Here is a 12,604-nt window from a genome sequence, read left to right on the forward strand (position 1 = left end):
AAACATTTTCAGCCCCATGTTTCTCTTCATGTTAGACCCTTTTCAATCTGATCGGCCCCCAAACAAATTTTTCCATTTCATCCAGGCTATAAAAAATAGACAAGCAGATAAAGATTAATGAATGGCCTCTACTTCATTATTTTCAGTAATTCACCATTCTACAAGTTTAATCTAGTTTTATTCCAGATAATCACACTGAGTGTGAATGGCTGAGGAATGTTTAGTACCTAGGAATCACATTATCATCTTTCACATGTGCATGAAATTAAATACACTCTGAAGAAATATGGTGAGGACTCTTCTATTTGGAAATTTATTTTGCTCTTAACACATTTGGCTACTGCAAAAAAAGGGAATTATCTCTTTTTTATGAAAAAAATGTAAAAAGCAAATAAATAAGCTATATAAGAACATCTGTGACAAAGTCGTTTAACACACTGAAATAATTATAAGGGAACTATAAAATTGTATGTTATCTGTTACTGGTACATTTCATATGCTCAGATATTACTGGTCATTCATTATCTAATGAGTAATCCATGAAGCCATTCTTGTCAAGATTTAGAATTTGTACTTGAAGGAGTATCTTTGAAACTCACAAACTGTGTAAACACACACCATTCAATGGAGGAAGTAATTTGGTGTCTGAACATCAGCGTTTGAGAGGGTTTATAGTATAAACGATGAAAAATCTTCAAAGGGTGTTATCAGCTTGAGAGAATTAATTAGTCATGTTCTCACTTTCGCATCGCTGAGACAGAAACAAAACTAGAATTTCTGTTATAGTCTGCCAGTAAACAATGAAACTCAAAACAACCTGCACAATCTCCCTGTGTGTGAGAGTTATGGCTGCTGAAACATGTGGCTTGTCAGGAGAATCCCTAAACAGTTTAAATAACCTTGAAAAAACAAACTTGAACAGTCAGCATCCATTGGGTGAATCTGATATTTCCTTAACCTCTTTACTTACCTAGAGTCTGAATATGTGCATCCCCAGATAGGGGTCTATCGCTACTCATAAATTCCCTCTCTCCCTCACTGCCTCTGTCTCTCATCATAAAGAATTAACATATAATAATTTTAAATATGCTTTGAGCCTTGCATATTCTTAGATGCAAGGTTCTAAATTCTATACTTGTTAAAGATTAAATATCAAAATGCATTTGAAATATTTCATTCTCTCAGATCATTTACTTCATGTTTCTCTTAAAGAAAAAAACAGAACCAAATGACAAAGGTGGTAGATTCTATAAGAAAGGTATTTCTCACCATTTTAAAACTAAGATTCATTGATTGAAAAGTGGTTCTTGCTTTTACAATTTTGCATGAATAATAACTGAACTAGTCAATATTATTTTATCATTACAAATGAATCAATGTTGTATTTCAAGCATGTATTTGAAGTTTTTTCTTTTTTTACTAGCATCCTGACATAATTTTAAACACATTAATTTCAAATGACTAGGCATTTGAATTTTAAACCATTTTAAATTTGGTGTCACCAGACAAGTGTGAAGTGTCAATGGCTGTGGTCTTGTTTAGTTCTGATGCTCATTAAAATCTGCATTAAATACAACAACATGGTAAATGATATAGAAAACTACTTCCAACTAATATCCGTCCTAGATGGATGCTATCATGTCTGTGGGCACTATGTTAGCCTTTGTCAACTTATTAATCACACCAAATAGATGAAAACAAATCATCGTTATAAATCCATGAGGCAAAGGTGTCCGACTTGCGTGTGTGTGTGTTTGATTTTCCCATGATGTGCTACATGTTTCAAAATACATATGCCTGAAACACAGAAGTCGGGTAATCAAAAATGAGTGAAGAGGATTCACCAAGAATGTGTTTTACATACTGAAATCTATTTTCCTTTTGCCAGGAATCCTTTATGTTCCAGATTCCTTATGTGACTTTAGTGGAGTTAAATTTGGACAGCTCAATATTGTATAATTAATTATATTTAGCTTCAGTTAGGCTTATTAATTCGTTGATCCAGGCTGCCTGCATGCCCATTCAGTAACAACATGTTGGACCCTAGTAGGCACTCGGATTTGGGTGAACTGGTGGGTATAGTTCTATGGTGCTGTGGTGTGTCCTGGGACAAGGAAACTGGTGGCTTTGGTCTCAGAGTCAGCATGACTGCCAGGACCGGGAGGCCATGCTCAGGTGGCAGGCTTCCCACACATGAGGCTCAGCTGTTCCTTGACAAGGAAGGTGAATGAGCAAAGGGGCAGACTTACTAGGAAAGAGAAACATATGATATGGCTTATATGTGGAATCTAAAAAAAAACTGATACAAATGAACTTATATACAAAGCAGAAATAGACCCACAGACATAGAAAACAAACATGGTTAGAAAGGAGGAAAGGTGGGGGGAGGGATAAATTAGGATGTTGGGATTAAAATACACACACACTACTATATAAAATAGATACGCAACAAGGACCTACTGTATAGCACAGGGAACTCTACTCAATATTTTGTAATAACCTATGAGGGAAAAGAGTCTGAAAAAGAATACATATAATATATATTATATAACTGAATCACTTTGCTGTATACCTGAAACTAACACAACATTGTAAATCAACTATACTTCAATAAAAAAAAAAAAGAAACATCAATGCTTCACACTTGTTTGGTGTTACCAAATTTAAAATGGTTTAAAATTCAAATGCCTGGTCGTTTGAAATTAATGTGTTTAAAATTATGTCAGAAAGCTAGGAAAAAAAGAACAACTCTTGATTACAATACACTGGGAGGCTCAATTATTTACTATTATCATAGAAATGATTTTTTGTTGTGGATATAAGAAGTAATTTGGGATTTTTGAAGTTTACTTTTAAAGAAGGATAAACTGTTTAAAATCTATAATGAGCCCCTTAAAATTTTGGTTTTACGTCACTTCGCTAATAATGCAGATGTGCAAATGTGTCTGAAAGTGCATGGATATTCTTCACATACTGATGAACCCTAAAATTAATACCATTTCACTGAATAGCTAATGCGGACAAACCGTTATTGAAACAAAGTTTATTAAACCAATTATGAACTTAGGGATTTCCCTTTGAACACTGATAACATCTTGATAATTTCTTTTCTCACTATGTACTGCTCTCTTATTTTTACCATTATGTGCGAAAAGCGGGATTGATCACATTCTTGCCTTAGGAAACATAATGCTGCTTCCTACCACTAGGAAACACCCACCTAGCATCCTTGCCCTGGAAGACACACATCATCTACCAGGCTCAGCCTAAAGGAGCTGTGTTAATGGACCATTTGATTGGACAATAAAAACAGAAGATGAGAGTCTTGAGTCTTCTCTCTCTACCCCAATGGTATGCAAGGCCTGAATTTCAGTTTGTAAAGCACTTCTGAATCTTGAACAAAATCTGTCAACTGCTGAGCACACTTTTCTCCTCTAAAAGTTGATATATAAGTATGTATATATATTTTTTCACTTAAATTTCTTCCCATATTTGGAAAGTAATATAACAATAACCAGATTGGCTTAGAGCCAATAATTGCTATTATTTTCTTTCTTTTCATAATATGTGATTATGTGTGACTCTTTTATAGACCTAAAAAGCTGTCCACTTCTACACAACTATTGAACCTATTGTTTCTAGCAAAACTGGGCCCAACTGGTTCCTCTTTGGGAAGTTCATTCTAATTTTGTGTACTGGAAGAAGTAATTTAATATTCACAGCCTGTATTTATCCAGGGCTAATATGTGCCAGGCACTTTTCTAAGTCCTGCATACTAACTCATTCAATTCCCACAACAACCTTAGGAGGAGGGTACTACTATAATCCCATTTTACAGGTTGGGAAACAAGCAGAGATAAGTTAAACAATTTGTCCAAGGTTAAATGCCCAGTAAGGACTGGAGCTGAGATATAAACACAGATAGTCTGACTTCTAGGTTCATGCTCTTCACCCTTATACTGTTCTGTGTAATGATTCCACTGAGCTCTGATAACAATTAATTGCACACCCCCCATCATTTCAGTGCCATGGCAGTTTCCTGATAAAAGCTTCAAGTCTGTCTTCTCTGGTCTACTGAAATAGCTTTCTAGCTGGATGTCCAGCTGTGAGTCATTCACTGATCCTCTATGTAACTCCCCAATCTACATTCCTAATGAAAGAAAAGCTGCCCCTGCTGGGCTGGACTCCAAGCTCCATCAAGGAGGCTAACTATTTGGTTCAGCACATATTCCCAGTGCCTGGCACATAACTGCTGCAGGAACGATGAAAAAAAGGGATGTAGGAATATTACAAGGAAGAGAGGAAAGAAGAGAAGAAGAAAGTTGGAAGGATGAAGGGAAAGAAAGAAGGAAGGAAGGAAGGAAGAAAGAAAGGAAAAAAGGAAGGGAGGAAGGGAGGGAGGAGAGACAGAGGTACACTCCTCAGTTCAGCTTCATCTGATTCTTTGTATTCTCCCAAATGCCAGGTACTTTGGTCCCTCTCTGCCTTTGAGCACGTTCTCACCTGATGAAACCTCTCATCCATCCATAACTGGCTATGATGCCAGCTCTTCTAAAAAGCTGTCCCCCTCCTGCCCCTCCTTTTCTAAGCAGAAATCCTCCTTAGGGACCCCACAATCCACTATGTATACTTCTGCTTAGTGTGTATTTCTTTCACTGGAATCCCAGATAGCTGTTTCTCTCCCTGTTGTCCACGGAATGCATACCATGATAGCAGAAGCTGAGTCTCACCTCCCCTTAGGTTCACCAAACAGCTGAACACACCTAGTCAATGCTTTAAATACACCATAGCCTGATTTTAGTTTCCATCACCTATCTGATTGCCAGACTAACATTCTCTCCACATCCATTCTATCACTGCCTACAAGATAAAGTTCAGCTCTGGCTAAACTACCAGTGAGTAGAGAAGTGAGAATTTAAACTCAGATCTGCTTCCAAAGCCTAGGTTCTTTCTAACGTGTCCTTCTCTCTGCATAACATCTGTCCTTCCCACCTTCTCTCTGCCTACTTAAACTGACACATTTTACATCTACAAGCAAAACCACAAAGGACATAGTTACACCTATCTAAAAGGTAGCTGTAGGGGTGAAAAAAGTCAACAAATGCAAAACGCAGCTCAGCAGAGTACCGACTAAATCTGACCTATAACTTCCCAACTGGCATCCTCACATACTTCTTGAGTCTGAAAGCTGCAGTTTATTAAATGAGTATTAACATAAAGATAACACTCTCAAGGAGTTATGCTTCTTTAATTTTAGTGAAGTTTGGAGGGAATTAAATAAACTCATATTGGAAATTATTTAATATTCTCTTTATATATGACTGTTCAGAGATGCACCAAGTAAGGTCCCTCAGCCCTGGAAAGATACAACATGTGTGGCCCCAAATTGGGCATCACTGTGTGTGAGGGTCCACGTTGGTGTGGCACCCTTCATGTGAAACTGGATAAGTACCCCAATAATTACCACAGACTGCTCTGAAACCATGGCACTAATTGTTGCCCTTACCAATGAAATTATATCTCAGGTTTATTACTGCCTTCAGACAAAAACGGATAGAAGAAAAAGCTCGGAATTTTCTTTAAAGAAATGATGGGAGTCCAAGCCATGACAAGACTGAGTCTTCCCCTTGTATAAATCACTTCTAGCCAGTAAGATAAGAACCAGAGAAAGGAGTGCACTCCATCAGGCCTCCAGGAAGCTATTTAGAAAGATGCTCCTGTCATTCCATTGTCTGAAATAGTTGATGCAGCTTCTCAATTTAGAGTCAATTTCCTCCCTGAAAATAACACGTGCTCAGAGGGAATGAGGCTGAACTCAGAGAAAGTAGATCTTTCAGTATGCATTAAATCACTCAGTCTGAAGCACTGTTTCATCTTTGTTTTTACAAGGTAGGCCAGATATGAATCTTAGCTAATAGATTTGTAGTACAATGATTTATAGCACGCAGTGTGACAGGTGGGATTACTTACTAGTGTCACAGGAGAGAACACCGCCTCTTAAGAAGTGTCCTCTTCAGAAAAATGAATTTAGCTGAGACCTATTTTCAGTAAGCTTTAGATAGTGTTTAAATTGAACCACTAAAGTTGGGATTTTAAATGCTGGCAGAAAACATCTCAACGTGTAATCAATTTGACATGCAGATAAGACATTCAGTTAATTATATGCCCATTCTTTGTAGAGTTGTATTTGTAGGCTGCATATTAAAAATGATTTCATGGTTTAATATGCATCTTCTCTGCAAGAAAAGCATTTTCAAAAACTTATCAGACATGAGGTTAAAGTCAGACAAAAGAAATTTGCTTTGTCTGAGAAAGGTGAAATCTAAAGAACCTAGAGAAAATAATTAGGGAAACATGAAACTGCTTCTTTTAAATGCTAATAAAATTGATAAAACTAGCAAGACTAACCAAGAAATGAAAGAGAGGATATGATGACGGATCCTACAGATGAAAAGAGAAGTAAAAGAATATTATAAACAGCTTTATGCTAATGAATTCAATTATACAGATGAAATAGACAAGTTCTCTGAAAAACAAAACTTATCAAAACTGACTCAAGAAGAAACAGAATGTATAGAAATAGGATAATGCTATATAAAATAAATTGAATTTTTAATCAAAAGCCTTCCACAAACAAATGAACAAACACCTCCAGGACCAGATGGTTTCACTGGAGCATTTTATCAAACATTTAGAAAACACAATGTCAATTTAACATATACTCTTTCAGAAAATAAAGGAGGACAGAATATTTCCCAGCTCATTTTATGAGGTCAGCATAAGCCAGATACCAAAACCTGACAAAAACATTACAAGAAAAAAATAATTTCAGACCATATTCCTTATAAGCATAGGTGAAAAAAAATCCTCTACAAAATATTAGCAAATCAAACCCATTAATATATAAAAATAATAATGCAGCATGAGTGAGTGGAGTTTACCCTAGGAATGTAAGGTTAATATAACATTCAAGTATCAATCAATGTCTAAAAAAATGGAATAAAGACGCAGACCTACTAGAGAATGGACTTGAGGACACGGGGAGGGGGAAGGGTAAGCTGGGATGAAGTGAGAGAGTGGCATGGACTTATATACACTACCAAATGAATTTGTTTGGAAAAACAAAAGATCCCGAATAGCCAAAGCAATCTTGAGAATGAAAAATGGAGTTGGACGAATCAGGCTCCCTGACTTCAGACTATACTACAAAGCGACAGTAATCAAGACAGTGTGGTACTGGCACAAAAACAGAAAGATAGATCAATGGAACAGGATAGAAAGCCCAGAGATAAACCCACGCACATATGGTCACCTTATCTTTGATAAAGGAGGCAGGAATGCACATTGGAGAAAGGACAGCCTCTTCAATAAGTGGTGCTGGGAAAACTGGACAGGGACATGTAAAAGTATGAGATTAGATCACTCCCTAACACCATACACAAAAATAAGCTCAAAATGGATTAAAGACCTAAATGTAAGTCCAGAAACTATCAAACTCTTAGAGGAAAACACAGGCAGAACACTCTATGACATAAATCACAGCAAGATCCTTTTGGACCTACCTCCTAGAGAAATGGAAATAAAAACAAAAATAAACAAATGGGACCTAATGAAACTTCAAAGCTTTTGCACAGCAAAGGAAACCATAAACAAGACCAAAAGACAACCCTCAGAATGGGAGAAAATATTTGCAAATGAAGCAACTGACAGAGGATTAATCTCCAAAATTTAGAAGCAGCTCATGCAGCTCAATAGCAAAAAGACAAACAACTCAATCCAAAAATGGGCAGAAGACCTAGACATTTCTCCAAAGAAGATATACAGACTGCCAACAAACACATGAAAGAATGCTCAACATCACTAATCATTAGAGAAATGCAAATCAAAACTACAATGAGATATCATCTCACACCAGTCAGAATGGCCATCATCAAAAAATCTAGAAACTATAAATGCTGGAGAGGGTGTGGAGAAAAGGGAACACTCTTGCACTGCTGGTGGGAATGTGAATTGGTACAGCCACTATGGAGAACAGTATGGAAGTTCCTTAAAAAACTACAAATAGAACTACCATATGACCCAGCAATCCAACTACTAGGCATATACCCTGAGAAAACCATAATTCAAAAAGAGACATGTACCAAAATGTTCATTGCAGCTCTATTCACAATAGCTCGGAGATGGAAACAACCTAAGTGTCCATCCTCGGATGAATGGATAAAGAAGATGTGGCACATATATACAATGGAATATTACTCAGCCATAAAAAGAAACGAAATTGAGCTATTTGTAATGAGGTGGATAGACCTAGAGTCTGTCATACAGAGTGAAGTAAGTCAGAAAGAGAAAGACAAATACCGTATGCTAACACATATATATGGAATTTAAGGGGAAAAAATGTCATGAAGAACCTAGGGGTAAAACAGGAATAAAGACACAGACCTACTTGAGAATGGACTTGAGGATATGGGGAGGGGGAAGGGTAAGCTGTGACAAAGCGAGGGAGAGGCATGGACGTGTATACACTGCCGAACGTGGGGTAGAGAGATGGTGGGAGGCAGCCGCGTAGCGTGGGGGGGGATCAGCTTGGTGCTTTGTGACCGCCTGGATGGGTGGGATGGGGAGGGTGGGAGGGGGGGACGCAGAAGGGAAGGGATATGGGAACAGATGTTTATGTATGGCTGATTCACTTTGTTGTAAAGCAGAAACTAAAAACAAACAAACAAACAAAAAACAAATGTAAAATAGATAGCTAGTGGGAAGCAGCCGCATAGTAGAGGGAGATCAGCTCGGTGCTTTGTGACCACCTAGAGGGGTGGGATAGGGAGGGTGGGAGGGAGACCTAAGAGGGAGGGGATACGGGGGTATATGTATACATATAGCTGATTCACTTTGTTATACAGCAGGAACTAACACAACATTGTAAAGCAATTATACTCCGATAAAGATGTTAAAAAAAAAAGATAACTCATGAGAACCTACTGTATAGCACAGGGAACTCTACTCAGTGCCCTGTGGTGACCTAAATGGGAAGGAAATCTAAAAAAGAGGGGATATATGTACGTATAACTGATTCACTTTGCTGTACAGCAGAGACTAACACAACATTGTAAAGCAACTGCACTCCACTAAAAATTAATTTAAAAAAAATCAATCAATGTAATTGATCATAAACTAAAATCTAAAAGAGAAAATGTCTTTGGAAATGGGAGGCTGAGTCCCGAAGACTCTCCTAGCTGGCTGTCTCCAGATGCCCAGGAAGACAGCAGATCAAAGGAGTAGAAGGTGTGACATCTTCTCATAAGGGACGAGTATCCTTAGTTGGAAGGTTTTGCTTCACTGAGAAAAATCTCTCAAGTGACGGAATCAACGGGAGCAACAGCTTTCTGAACTAACAAGCATTATTTTAGCAACTGTAGGGTATGGAGTCTACACGAGGACACCGTAATTCTGGATCTCACTTAAGAAAAAACATATTTATTCCTCCAGTTTTTTCTCCTAATTCTTTCAAAACCATCCATATCTCATTTCTCAATGTAATCTCTTTGTTTATTTTGATTGCTACAGATTTCCATACTTTTCAAGGGCATGTTGATCCAGATTTAACAGTCTAAATGTTGAAATAAAAATACACTTTAGCTCTTCAGTGTTCAAGAGCTTGTACTGCCCTTTCCCTCTGTGTGTTAATTCTTTCTTCCAAAGCAGGTGCTATCCATTATTTCAAATCAGGGAAATTTGCCCCAAGTGTCAACTGTCTAATACAGTTAATCTCAGTAAACAGATTTTGTCCCGTATGAATAAAAGTGTACGTCTGCATGTAATGCGTTTTTGTTTCAATATTCTTCTCAGTATTTGGTATTAATGATGTTTGAACAGAAGCTCCCCAGGGGATCTCTAAGTAATTAGTAGGTGGTCATAATCATATTTATTTGTTCTCTCCACAAGGAGTTGAAAGCTACCTTTGCTAAAGGAGATTGTTAAAACTCTCAATGGGCTGTTAACTGTTTTCAACCTTGTTTTTGGAACAGAATTTTCATGGAAAGCAACTACCTTCCCATTTGAAATACTCAGTTCATGCGGACCGATAAAAGAAATTTTCACATATTGACGTATGGGGGAATCATTCTGGCTTATACATGAGTTAACATGAATTTTATGCTAACTAAAACATTCTGTTTGTGGCCCATCAAACATACATTGTACACCTGCTTTAATTATTAAAGAAAAGGGTGTATTGACCAGAAGTAAAGAATGTCCAGGTTAAAAATAAAGTTTAAATGCCTCCCTTTCTGGATGCCAATGCTGGTACTTCTTTGATAAGACTGTCTTCCCAGGTGCCAAGGCCATACTGTCTGGCTGTGTATGTGCTGGTCTGTTTTTCTTGAAACCTTGAAGGAATGTATCCCTGACTTGTTTCACGTTTTTTCTTCTGACAAGATATAAAACTGTGCTGAAAACCATGCTTCTCTGGAGCAGTTCCTTGGAGTTATATGAGAGGGTGTCTCCTGGGATACAGTCCTCAGTTTGTCTCAAATAAACTCTTCTCTATTCTTATTATAGATTGTTTATTTATTATTTTCATCGAGAAGACCAAACACTGTATATTCCCCTGGTGGTCAGAAGAGCACCCTTGGTAATTAAGGACCATAGCATGAGTCAAGGTCACCTCTTCTGTGTAATTTATGCAGAATCTTTACATAGTGGTTTTCCTTGGCTATGGGGAGGCAGTATAATGTGCTGGTTCAAACAGAGAGCTGTGAATTGGCTCTTTGACCAAGTGAGTTATTCTTCTCATAAGGACCTCAGTGTTCTTCACTATAAAGTGACATCTGACATAGTTGTCTGAGAATAATTGTGTACTGACACCTCCATACCTAGCTCTCCTTCCTTAACTGGGTTCTAGACTCTGAACCAGTGGCTGTAAGACAGTGAAGCTGGTGAATCAGTAACAGGGAGGACAGACCCCATCAAACTGAGCATTGAACGTGCAGTGTCTACTGCGTGAAACTGGGTTTTGCCTCAGTTCTTGGTTAGAGAAGTCTCACTGTGGGATGACACCACCAAAGCAAAAGTGCACGGAATTCTGCCGCCTTTAAATTTCTGACATGTATATGTTGTTCATTCAACATACACTTACTTACTGGCAGCCTGGTATGTGCCAGGCCCTACAGAAGGCACTAGACTGAGGAAAAAGCCTTTTTCTCATGGGATCACTCACAAATAGAAAAAGAAATGCATAAGGCTTCCAGGACAAGTGAGCTGAGTTTAAAAGTTTAGGTTAAAAAAAAGGGATCGGTGGAAAGACAGTATGCTGAAGATTTGGCAGAGAGATGGGAAGTGCAGGCAAAAAGAAGCACATGCAAAGGAGCTAATATATTTTGGAAAGAGTGAGATTTTTATTGTCACTTCAGAGTAGAATTCATGTTGGCAAGCGGTGCAGGCCAGCTCATGAGGGGCTTCCAGGATTGGCTATGGAGTTGCACTGTATCCCATCAGGCAACAGCTATTAGATAATCACAAGAAAGAACAAGGTCTGAAGGTGACAGGATGTTTCCTAGTCCTGTCACACATACCACAGCGCCTGGGTACATAGCATTCCAAAGGCAAAAGAGCCTTAATTGAAAACTTCTCTGAGACAGGGAAACCTTGAGCCCTCCACTTTTAGATGTTTCTAGATGAAGTCTGATGGAGAACAATCACCAGTGTGTCTGGGGACGGCTACCCCACCCAGCTCCCAGATACACCTCAAACCGTGACCCATTTTCTGACATCCTGCCACGGTTAACGTAACACTTTGCTTGAGTGCAAAACATCATTTCCACTGACATAAGAAATTATAAGTTCCTTAAGCAAGATTTGGCAACTTATTAATCGCCAGTAAGGGGGAGGTGAGTGGTGGGAAGAATAGCTATGATATCTTCTTGTATTTTATTGTTTACTTTGAGCAATATTTTGAACAAAACAAACAGACGAATGCTTCCTACTAGTTCCTGGAATTCCTCACTGTCTCGTAGTTTTCCCATCATAAAGGTTTTATAGGAATAATAAAGAAGAAGCTTTTCCTCACTAAAGAGAGCTTCCCTTTGCTTAAACTTGAGGTCATTTGTTCACATTTGAATTGAGAACCTACTATTTGCCAGGCCAGGCAGAAGTACAGGATGCGACACTACTGTGAGATATGTCAGCCCCTGTTCTGGATACCTGAGTGTCCACATGACAGGTGCCCACAGGGGATCTCCCAGCAACCACATCTGTGCACACAGCGTTCTCCAAGTGCAGAGCAGAGATACCCTTCATGACAGGGAGCCACAAAAGCATAAGAAGGAGGTAACGTGCTCTGGGGTTTGCAAGCATCAGTAGAGGTGCATTCGGCAGAAAAGAACGTGCCAGACAGAAGACCAAACAGCTCTCACTCTTTGGCTACAGCTTTTGCTTTAATTTCATTTTATCTTTTGCTCATCTTTTCTAATAGATTTGAGTTCAATTCCCACACCTAGTTTTGCAAGCCAATAGCAGTCAAATAGTGACTTCTTAGACCATTAACATAAATATTCCAGTATAAGACCTGGTTTCCACCTCAAATAGCCCATAATCTACTTGAGTG

At 38.3% G+C, this 12,604-nt stretch overlaps 1 protein-coding gene across 1 annotated transcript in view; it reads right to left on the minus strand.

The window, feature by feature from the left end:
- Window positions 1-12,604, minus strand: part of MARCHF11 (membrane associated ring-CH-type finger 11) — a 118,052-nt gene that overhangs the window by 21,030 nt on the left and 84,418 nt on the right. The window lies entirely within an intron of this gene.

The sequence above is a fragment of the Mesoplodon bidens genome (assembly GCF_964165515.1).
Source record: "Mesoplodon bidens genome assembly, chromosome: 4".
NCBI lineage: Eukaryota > Metazoa > Chordata > Mammalia > Artiodactyla > Ziphiidae > Mesoplodon > Mesoplodon bidens.